The sequence below is a fragment of the Ixodes scapularis genome, unplaced genomic scaffold, assembly GCF_016920785.2.
Source record: "Ixodes scapularis isolate PalLabHiFi unplaced genomic scaffold, ASM1692078v2 ptg000854l_1__unscaffolded, whole genome shotgun sequence".
NCBI lineage: Eukaryota > Metazoa > Arthropoda > Arachnida > Ixodida > Ixodidae > Ixodes > Ixodes scapularis.
This window is the reverse complement of record NW_024610056.1, coordinates 72,839-83,524: the sequence shown is the minus strand read 5'-3', so window position 1 is coordinate 83,524 and position 10,686 is coordinate 72,839. Positions and strand designations below refer to the sequence as shown.

General features: G+C 48.0%; 1 pseudogene; it reads left to right on the top strand.

The window, feature by feature from the left end:
- The first annotated feature begins 6,545 nt into the window (after positions 1 to 6,545).
- Positions 6,546 to 8,961, top strand: LOC120848944 (annotated as a pseudogene).
- The last annotated feature ends 1,725 nt before the right edge of the window (positions 8,962 to 10,686 follow it).

Below are 10,686 nucleotides of genomic sequence, written 5' to 3'. Positions count from 1 at the left end.
GGGTTCCGCATGTCGAGGACGCAGGTGGTCAGCGTGCGTGAAGCGAAGCTGGTTGAGCACTTTCACAACGTAGGTCGCAGCACTGACAACCTGACACACGATTCCTTCTTCCCAGGAGACACACTCACCGCGCACTGTTTTCACAAAAACACGGTCGCCCACGTTGAACACACGTTCAGCACCTCGCGACACATCGCGTTGTTCCTTCACATGTTCTTGCTTGCGTTGCATGGCGCCGGCAAAGTCGGGTTTAAGCAGGGAAAGTTTTGTGCGTGACTGGCGCCTTAGGAATAGTTCGGCGGGCGTTTTCCCAGTCACGCTGTTTGGTGTGTTGCGATAACAGATCAGAAAACTGTCAACATTTTCCTGAAGAGAACACTGCCGACCGGTTGCTTCGCCTTCGAGCACCTGCTTGAGCAATGCTCGTTTCACAGTTTGAACCGTGCGCTCTGCGGCACCGTTAGAGGCTGCGTGGTAAGGCGGGGTGCGAATGTGTTTCACGCCGTTGGCGTTCATGAAGTCAGCAAACTCAGCTGACGTGAACTGCGGACCGTTGTCGCTCACTAGTACCTCGGGCAAACCGTAAGCAGAAAAGGCTCCTCGAAGTTTTTCCAATGTTTTAGTGGTGGATGTAGAAGACATCACCCAAACCTCGATCCATTTCGAAAATGAATCGATGAGCACCAGAAACACATGGGCACCCTTTGAAGCGAAATCCACGTGCACACGCGACCAGCACCGGGCAGGGTAGCTCCAGGGATGCAGTGGTACCGGACGGGCGGCGGGCTGAACTGCTTGGCAGATTTGGCATTTCTGTACGTGATGCTCGATAGCCGCATCAATTCCAGGCCACCATACAAAACTTCGTGCCAGCATCTTCATGCGGCTGGCGCCTGGATGCTCCTCATGCAGCAAGTTCAGCACGCGGTCCCTTAGCTGTTCCGGGATCACTACACGGACACCCCATGTTACACAACCTTGTTCAAGCGAAAGCTCATCGCGGCGCACGTAATAAGGCCCAAGTTCTTGCGCGTGCGATCGTGGCCAACCATTTAGAGTAAACTCAGCAACACGGGACAATGTAAGGCTTCGTTTTGAAAATTTTGCAATCTCCTCTACGCTCAATGGGAGGCACTGAAACACTGAGAGGCACTCAACAGGTTCTTCCTCAGCGGGCACCGCCTGAGGCAATCTCGACAGAGCATCAGCCACTTCCATGTTTTTCCCTCGGCGATACTTCAGCCGATATTTATAAGCTGCCAGCACCATGGCCCAACGCTGCATTCGTGCGGCGGCCAGTGTCGGTACAGGTCTTTCCTGGCCTAAAATGCCTAGTAGCGGCTGATGATCAGTGTAGATTGTGAACTCTCTGCCAAAAAGATAGCGATGAAACTTTTTGAGACCAAAGATTAACGCCAAAGCTTCGCGCTCGCACTGAGCATACTTTTTCTCGGCTGGCGTTAACGTTCTCGAGGCAAACGCGATAGGCCTCTCTTCGCCGTCAGCAGTCTCGTGAAAGATAACTGCTCCTACGCCATACGAGGACGCGTCACAGAGCATTCCGATCGGCTTATCGACGTCATAGAATGTCAGCACCTGGCTGCTAGTCAGCAACTTTTTCGTATTAGCAAACGCCTCGCTGCATTCCTTCGTCCATGACCATTTCTGATCCTTCTTCAAAAGCCGATAAAGCGGCTCTGCGACTGTTGAACCATTCTTTAAAAACTTCGAATAGAAGTTCAACATGCCCAGATATGCCTTCAATTCTGTGACGGTGGTGGGCTCAGGTGCTGCCAAGATCGCTCTTTTCTTGGCCTCTGTAGGGTAAATCCCATCTGCGGTCACCGTGTGACCCAGATACGTCACGGATTCTTGGAAGAAACGGCACTTGTCCGCGTTGAGCGTGATGTTGTACTCACGCAACCTTCCCAAGACACGTTCGAGAGTCTTTTGGCAGTCTGCCGTGTCAGATCCTGCCACGATTACATCGTCAATGTAGCATCCGACGTGCGGAATGCCTTTTAGCACCTCATCCATCATAGACTGAAATATTGCAGGTGCACTAGCCACACCGTAGGGAAGGCGTTGGAATTCAAAAAGACCCAAGCTAGTGTTGACTGTCAAAAATGGTCTGGACTCTGGAGTGAGTGGCACCTGCTGATATGCCGCAGAGAGGTCAAGTACGCAAAAAACCTTGCCTCCTGCGAGGACAGAATACAGGTCCTCCGGCCTGGGCAGCGGATAGTGATCGGTTTTCAAAACAGGGTTTATCGTTACCTTGTAGTCTCCACAGAGTCTGAGACTACCGTCCTTTTTTGGGACAACGACAAGTGGTGTTGCCCAGTCACTGCGCGCTACTTGTCGAAGCATGCCCGTTTCTACCATGCTGCGCAGCTGGGTTTCTACCTGCTCTCGCAAAGCAAAGGGAACAGGTCTAGCACGGCTAAACACAGGGACCGAACCAGACTTCAGCAAGATCGTCGCTTCGAATTTCTGAATGGTGCCCAGTGTTTTTGAGAACACGGAAGGGTATTTCCTTTGTAGTGCTTGAGCCCTATCTTCCGTTGTGACTTGGCCAATCTCATGCCAGTCCAGCCTTAAACGCTGGAGCCAGTTCCGTCCAAGCAGCACTGGAAGCCTCCTTCCATTGTCTTTGACAATTACTACGGGCAACGTCATACTTTGACCCTTGTACACAACAGCGACATCACACTGTCCTTTGAGCTGCAGATGTTCTCCAGTGTACGTGCGAAGTGACATTTTAGCCGGACCACATTTTACATGTGGAAAAACAGAGTCGTACACGCTCTCAGGAACAATTGTGACTGCCGCTCCTGTGTCAATTTGCATGATTAAGGGTTTCCCTTCAACTTGAACACTCACTTCGTAACACGATTGAGTCGTATTTATAAAATGGTACACGTCATGCTCAGTGTCTTCGTCAGAACATTCCAGAGCATTCGTGTTCTTCGGCACCCTTGTGTTTGGACACATTTTCTGCAAATGTCCTACTCTCGAGCACTTGCGGCAGACAAAGCTCTTGTACCAACAAACATTCGATGCATGACTCCTACCACATCTTTCACACCTTTCCTTTTTAGGTCCTTGAATATCTTTAGGTTTCGAGCCCTTTGATTGTCCCTTTTGTCGACTCTTTATAGCGTTTAACGATGCCTCTTTGTCTCTCGATTGCATGAGTGCAGTGTCTCGAGCCGCCAGTTCTCGATCGAGCGCAATCTTGCAAGCGCCTTCAAACGTTAAGTTTTCCTCGGCAAACAAGGCACGCTGGCTCTCTTCATTACGTATGCCTGCTACTAGCCTGTCCCGAAGGGCGTCTTGCAAGAAGTTGCCAAAGTCGCATTTCCTAGCCAAGTGTTTCAGTTCAACTATGAAGTCTTCTACGCTTTCATGTTCGTCCTGAACACGTCTGTTGAACTTACAGCGCTCCGCTATAACGGAACTCTTAGGGCTGTAATGTTCTATTAACAACTGTTTAACAACTGCATACGACTTCTCGCCAGGGGACGCCGGCACGACCAGACTCTTTAGCACTTCATAAGCCTCAGGGCCTATCACTGTCAGAAATACGGGAAGCACTTTCTCGTCTTTTATGTCGTTTGCCACTAAAAAATGTTCAAATCGTTCCAAATACGATTCAATGTTCTGTGTCTTAGGGTCAAACTCCGATATTCTTCCCAAGCGTGACATTTCGGAACCCCAAAAGAAACACAGTACTCATCCGCTCGACGTTCCCTTGCGTAGCAGGTTGTCCCCGTTGCTGTTCAAGTCGAGTTTCCGAGGCGAAATCTCGGGGGCGTTGCTCGTTGCCCTTTGTCGGTACACGAAGGCGGTGGCCGGCGTGCTGCTTGCGATGTCATACTCCGGGAATATGTAGCGTCGCTGGCAGGCTTCAACGCATGACAAGCTGCGCTTGCTCTTCCGTGGCCGTGCGTTCCTTCGCGTCACTCGCCTCGCTGTCGCTTTCCGTTGCCTACGAGGGCACGTAGACAGCCTCGTCGCCAAATGAAGTGACTGTAGACCATGGCGTGCTGGCGAACAAGAAGTGCTTTATTCCTGAGCGCAGCGTTTTTATCACAGACATGACGTCACGAGCCGGCGGCGCTTCCGCGATGACTCAGTCGCGATAACTCAATCCGCACGCTACAACAGAGAGGCAAACGGGATTTATCAGCCGCCACCAGTCTAACACCAACAAGGGTAAAGCTTGCAATTTTAAGGTTATGATTATAATGCAATTAAATTCGTCATTCTTGTCCAGCTCGCTTGCACATTTGCATTTAATTGCATTATAATCAAATTTAAGTGCTTGAGAAATTTAAGCCCAAACATATTTCTAGGCAAATTAAAATTGTAGAAACTTGTGTGCCTTTATTTATGGCTAAGGTAAGTACATTCATACAAAAAGAACAATGAAATTTCAAACCAGTAAAAAATGATTGAACATATCAAATATGCTACACTGGGCCTTTCCGCTACGTCCTTGCCAGCTGCAGTCTCGTGGCTTGTGGTATTCAAAGAAACAGTTGCGTCGCTTGCTCAGACTCGGAGTTACAATGCATTTCGCGCACACAACCGTGCTAAATGTGTTCACGCTGGGCACACAGTTCCTGCATCGAAGTCGGTTGCTCGCCATAGTTGGAAGATGCCCAACCCCGTCTTTTCTAACGTCATCTTGGGGATGACTTGGCGTGAACTTCCTCTTCTTCATCGGAGGCGAAGGCAGACTGACCGGCCGTCCTCTTGGCGCATTTCCAGTAGAGATTGGGCTTTCTGATAAACTGGCAATGAAGGTTCTCAGCTTGAGTGGCCGCTCCTTCAGCTGATGGCTTTGGCGCCTGTGAATATTCCAGGCATTCACGACACAGATGAAGGTAGCATGATATATGAGGTACGTGTACCAGCGCCTCGATCGAATGCTGTATTTGTACAGCGACACCTGATAATTATGCGGGTCGATCCCCCCCCCCCCCCCCCAAACTGTTGTACATACCAACAATTGCCGGGCGTGTGATGTCAATGTGGAGTTTGGTCTTCCGGTCATACCGTTTGACTTGCTGAATTGACTCAACAGAGACGAAGTTTGACACTAGGGTGACAGCTTTCCTGTCAAACCAGCGAACTACCACAATTCCTTTTGTCATTGTCAACTCTGTAATCATGTAAGCCTTGGCCAACTTTTCTCAGAGTCTTCTCATCCTGGAGTTTGCAGTCTCTCAGCTGATTTTGCCTCAGAGTTCCAACGTACTGTATTCCTCTCGTTAGCCCTTCAACAAGGTTCAAGGAGCTAAAAAAATTGTCAGCTGCAACCTTGAAGTCTTCATTTGAACGTATTTCAGAGCAGATGCTCAGGACAGTATCACCCCAAGTCCAAAAATGCAGTTTTCTTTGGAGTGGCCTTGGTATACCTCGAACTGGTAAAGGACACCGGTTGTGCCTGCCCGTCCCCAAAGCGTGAAATTCCACGGCGTCGGTTTGTTTGGGATGTACTGTTTTAGCGAGCTCCTTCCTGTAAATAACACCATTATCACATCCACCGCATTGAACTCTTCTTGTTCAATGCTCTAGAGGTTGTGCTGGAATAATAAAAACTAAGGATGAATCTTCCACAACTTGTCCTCCTTCGCTTCTTTGGTGGTTTCCATGTTGTTTACAACATGCATGCATTGAATCAGCTTCAAGAAACAATTTCTCGACCTCTTGTCAGCGATAGGAGAATACCTTGTCCCATTCTCGCAGTAGCATATGGCGTTCGGCATTTTGTTAGCCCCATTTTCAGGTATATTCTAATATACTGCTCCAGCTCTTGCAGAGTTGTGTCACGGAGCTGCCGTATTTCTGCGTACTGTACACATTTGTTTGCTCCACTAGCATAGTGAGCATATCAGTCCTTAGAAACTGGCGGAAAAGGAACAATGGTGAATCTATGGCATCCGGCTCAAAGAATACTTTGGAAAATTCAGCATGACTGTTTTGGAGCAATTCCTTTCGCCATTTGTTGTATGGACGAGAAGACGAAGCTACAGATGATCCGAAGGAATTTTCTACGGTTTCTTCATCATTACTTGTCTCAGAGGGCTCGGCCGCGGCAGGGGGGGCTAATTTTCGTCACTTTCCGACAGATCACTAAAATTGCTGGCATCTTCGCCAGCGACGATGTTGTTCAATATGCTCCTAACTTATACCCCTGTCAGACGGACGCGTTAAGCTCCTTTAGTAGAAAGGACCTTCTCTCAAAAGGAGAAGGAGATCGTGCTAGACGGCGCAGTAAATGCCCTTTCCCGAAAATGGCATTTTCGGGAAAGGAGCTCCGTAATGGACTTTAGCACGAAAAGGAGTACTCTCGGCAGTAGGCACCCGTAACATAGTAATTGAATCTCTGGCTTAGAGCCATTAAAACTTTAATATAAATAGTATGCGAAGTGCGATTACGAGAAAGCACAATTTTTCTGTGTTTGCGGTGACTGCGAGCGAGTGGTAATTCGGTATACTCTCGCAGCACATGCGGTCGGTTTTCATTTCCCAAGATGGCGGACGCAAGTGTAGTGGGGGTGAAGCGGAGCTCGCTAGCCAAAGGTAGTCGGGTGCATTGGACCGAGTCCGAGACCCGAGCCCTCATTCAAGTGTGGGAGGATAACCTGCAAGACCTCCGCCGTCAAAAAAGGAATGCCGGCGTCTATGACACAATGGTCCTTCATCTTGGACGCCTGGAGATACACAGGACCCGAAAGCAGGTGGTTGCCAAGATCGACAACCTGACGCATATGTATAGGCAAGTTTCCCTTCCCTTCAACCTCTTTTCTCAGGCAGGAGGGGAAATTAGTGGCCAAGTGGGCTAGCGTAAAGCCCCTTGATAAGTGAAAAAGGGCTGCTATTCATTGTAGAAATACTCGAGCACGTGAAACGCGCTACTTCCGGGAAGAAAATGCCGTCTTCATATAGCTCAACTCAGTGCTGCGCTGTGCTACTGCTTTTCCCCAGAACTACACGAGGCACGCGCCTCGTGCATCGACCGACCTTGCGCTATTTATATTAAGTTGTAAAGGATCTTTATGCTTGCGCACACCAGCTCGGAGTGCGTGGAGCGCAAGCTGGCTCTGCTAAACCCAGGCCGCCCCTGCCAGTTTTCGAATTGGATAAGCATTGTGCCCTTCAGTGTAGCATTCTTACTGCAGAGGCTAAATTCATCTTTAACGTAAAGACGTGTCGGCCCTCGGGATGGCAGGCATAGCGCTGTTTTAACTCCAGCACGCCTGTACATTTCTACCTCCCAAGTGCAATAAATAATATATCAATATCAAAGATTGAGGGACGCCAATTTTACCTCAGCATCTACTTTGTTAACTCACCTGTTGTGCGAGTGCGCTGCTTGAAATCACTGTACTCTGCTTCATACACGAGTGAACAAAAGTTAGAGGTGCGAGCGCGATCTTAGGGCATGTTATGCACGAGAACGCGTGAAAATGTGCGATGTCAAGCCTATGTGGGAAACGGTGTAGTCTCGTGAACTGTCGGCGGCCGAGATGTTGAGCAGCATGATCAAAACTCAAGCACAGCCTTAGGGCATCAGTCGATCACATTCTGCGCAACAGTAGTACGTCACGCGCAACTCTTTGGCTTGATAGCAGTTGTAAGCCGAGAGCCTCGACTATGTACTCGTGGTCATAAAAACACCTTCGTTGAAAATAGCGATCATACACTACTCAAATCTACTTCTGCTATACTTTTTTTTTCAATTGGCAAAGCATCGGTTGCTGTGGGGTGCCACACAACACTTGCAAACTCGGCGAGAACAAATTAGACTGCAAAATAAGCGAATAATACACAGATAACTTGAACATTCCTTGATCAAACGAGAAATCAAGTCCAGTCATTGAGTGACTGAATATTAAACAATAGCTTTAAATCATTGGCGAAAAGCAACAACCCAAAACCTTTTACGCACAATTCGATGTCACTAATAAAAATAAGGAACAATGGTGGGTCAAGGTTGGACCCCTGAAGGACACCAGATGAAGGAACAAAGGCATCAGAAAGAATATTTAAAATTTGCACACTGCTTTTATTGTTGGTAAGGTAACATGTTTGGGGAGAACAAATACTGTTAAGAAGTTTTTCGAGGACATGCTCACAAGCAACATCAAAAAAGTTTTGCAGCTTCAAGAAAAAATGAAAAAACAAAATAAATGTCTTTTTGTTGTAGTGCTACATTTTTTTGGAGATAGCACACCTTCAACAACAAGAGGAATTATCATTTTAACACCGCTGAAAATGTTGCGCTAAGTTGTCCATTCCAAATTCGTTTACTTAGCAACTACAAAACCTTTCAATTTATATATTTCTCCGGGACGCTAATTACAATTTCTGTTTCTTCAGGACGCTGCTCAAGGGGTGTACGACCGGATCAGAAGGAATTTCGTGGATATACTTCTACGAGCTGCATCGGTTTTTAGGTGCTCTGCCCATAAATGACTCCAGCCTGGTTGAGGAATGCATCGACTTTTCAGACGTAGCAGAGGTATGTAAAATATTTGAAGCTGCAATCATTTTCACACTTTCGTGACCTCGCTTAACACAAGTTATCACCATAGGAAAACATCATAGAGGTTACGACCAAGGAGGATGCTGTCGCTGCAGACCCCGACGAAGACACTCAAAACCAGGACCTTGACCTGCCCGGCACCAGCGCAAAGCTCATGAGCGTTGGAGCCAAGAACAAGACAGGCTCCAAAAATGCAGGTCCTCAGCAGCCTGCAAAAAGAAAAAAAAGTGGCTGAAAAGCAGTTAGAGTTCATGAAAGGACTGCTGGACGAGCAACGTGCCCTCCGGCTCTGCTGGGAGAACTCCAGGAGCTCGGAACTCGCCCTCAGAGAGAGACAGCTGAACCTTCTTGAGAACATGCAGCAAGATTTTGCAAGCATGCGCCGCAGGATGGAAAAGTAAAGGGATACCAAAATGTATAAACTTACCAAAACCTGAAAGCAATAAACTTTTTTACCTATTTGAAACAGACGGATGATGGGAAGAAGTTGGGACAAGGACCTCAGGCAAAGGGGTTTGTGTGTGCCCCGTTTAATCGTCCATTGTCCCCAGATTTTGTAAGACATTATATGTCAACCAGCTCACTTGTTTAATAACATTGTCTTCAAAACATACTTTTGTTTGAAACATGCACTATTGATAAAGTAGCTGGAAAAAGTGATGCTCCACCAAGGAGATAAACCTTCTCATTACAAGAGGGGTGACTGTTAGGGCTAGTTGGTTGGTCATTTGATTGAGCGTGCGCAGCAAAGACAAGGACGAAGGGCGGACAGGACGTTCAGTTTGTGTCCTGGCCTTCTTTCGTCCTCGTTTTTGCTGCACATGCAGGAGTTTTATGAACTTATCATAACAGTTCTTAAGGAAACACGAGTACTAACATTGAAACCCCTCAGTTAGGGAGTTAAACCATATACATGATTTGTTTTGCTGGAACTTAGTAGCTTACCATGATAGATGGCTACCAGCTAATCGTCACGCAATCCAAGCTCCGGATGTGCTGCGAAGTAGTTGACCAGAGCTGCACGCACGCTTGGGCCACTGTCCTCCTCAGCTTCTGTGGTGCAGACTAGCTGGTTAGCACGCATTTCTTCAATGTCCTTCATTGTGTCCTTCAGCCTTTGGGGGTCCACAGGGTCATTAAATCGCTCGCAGACATTGTGCAAAATGCAGCATGCACGAACGACAGAGTTCACATTTTCTATTCTTGTCTCAGTCCTCTTCATGATGATCCTAAATCTCGCCTTCAACCGGCCAAAGGCATTTTCTACGATCCGTCTGGACTTTGAAAGGCAGTAGTTGTAGTCTCCTTGGGGCACTGATAACTGTGTGCCATGCGGGAATGGCTTCATGAGGTTTGGTGTCAATGGAAATGCCTGGTCGCAGAGCACGATGGGTGGTACGGCAGTCCCATTGACCACCAGGGGTGTCTCTGCCCGAAGACTGCTGAGCAGCGCTGGCAGCCTTGAATTGCGGTACACGTGGGCGTCGTGGCACTTTCCAGGTGAACCGACGTTAACGTACCGAAATGTGTACCGATGGTCCACAATGGCCAGAAGGATGATGCTGTACCTTAAAGGAAAAAACAAGAAATAATCAGTGTGAGGATACACAATGCTAGCACTCAATGAAGAAACAAACAGTGGAGTGCAGTAGTGAGTTTGTATTTAAACTCCACCTTCGGTCAGCTGCGTGGAGGTACTCGCAGTGAATAGGTAGCAAGACAATTGTGGTGATTGGCCGGGGTGGGTCGCTTGTCGGGGGTTTCCACTTGTGGTGGGATGAACGGCATTGGTTGCTTATGCTACACCACAAGGTGGGGTCTGCCCTAGAGTACTTCACGAAAGACGAGCTACAATGTTAACCTAGGAAAGGTTAACATGGCGACAGTGTTTACGTTTGTTTAGGTAAGGACAAGGTAGGAGTTGCACACGACAAGGTTTGTTGGATACTTAGATGTTTCTGTGAGCCAGGTCAGTCAGGGATGCTACAAGGAGTTGCCAGCAATAGCATAAGTGCATGGAGACACTCGTATATATACTCCGTTCCACCTTCAGTCCGAGCGCACTGGGCGCCCACGAGCTATCCCAGCCGATCGAGCGTCGGGAGAAAATCGCGTGACCTTTCGGT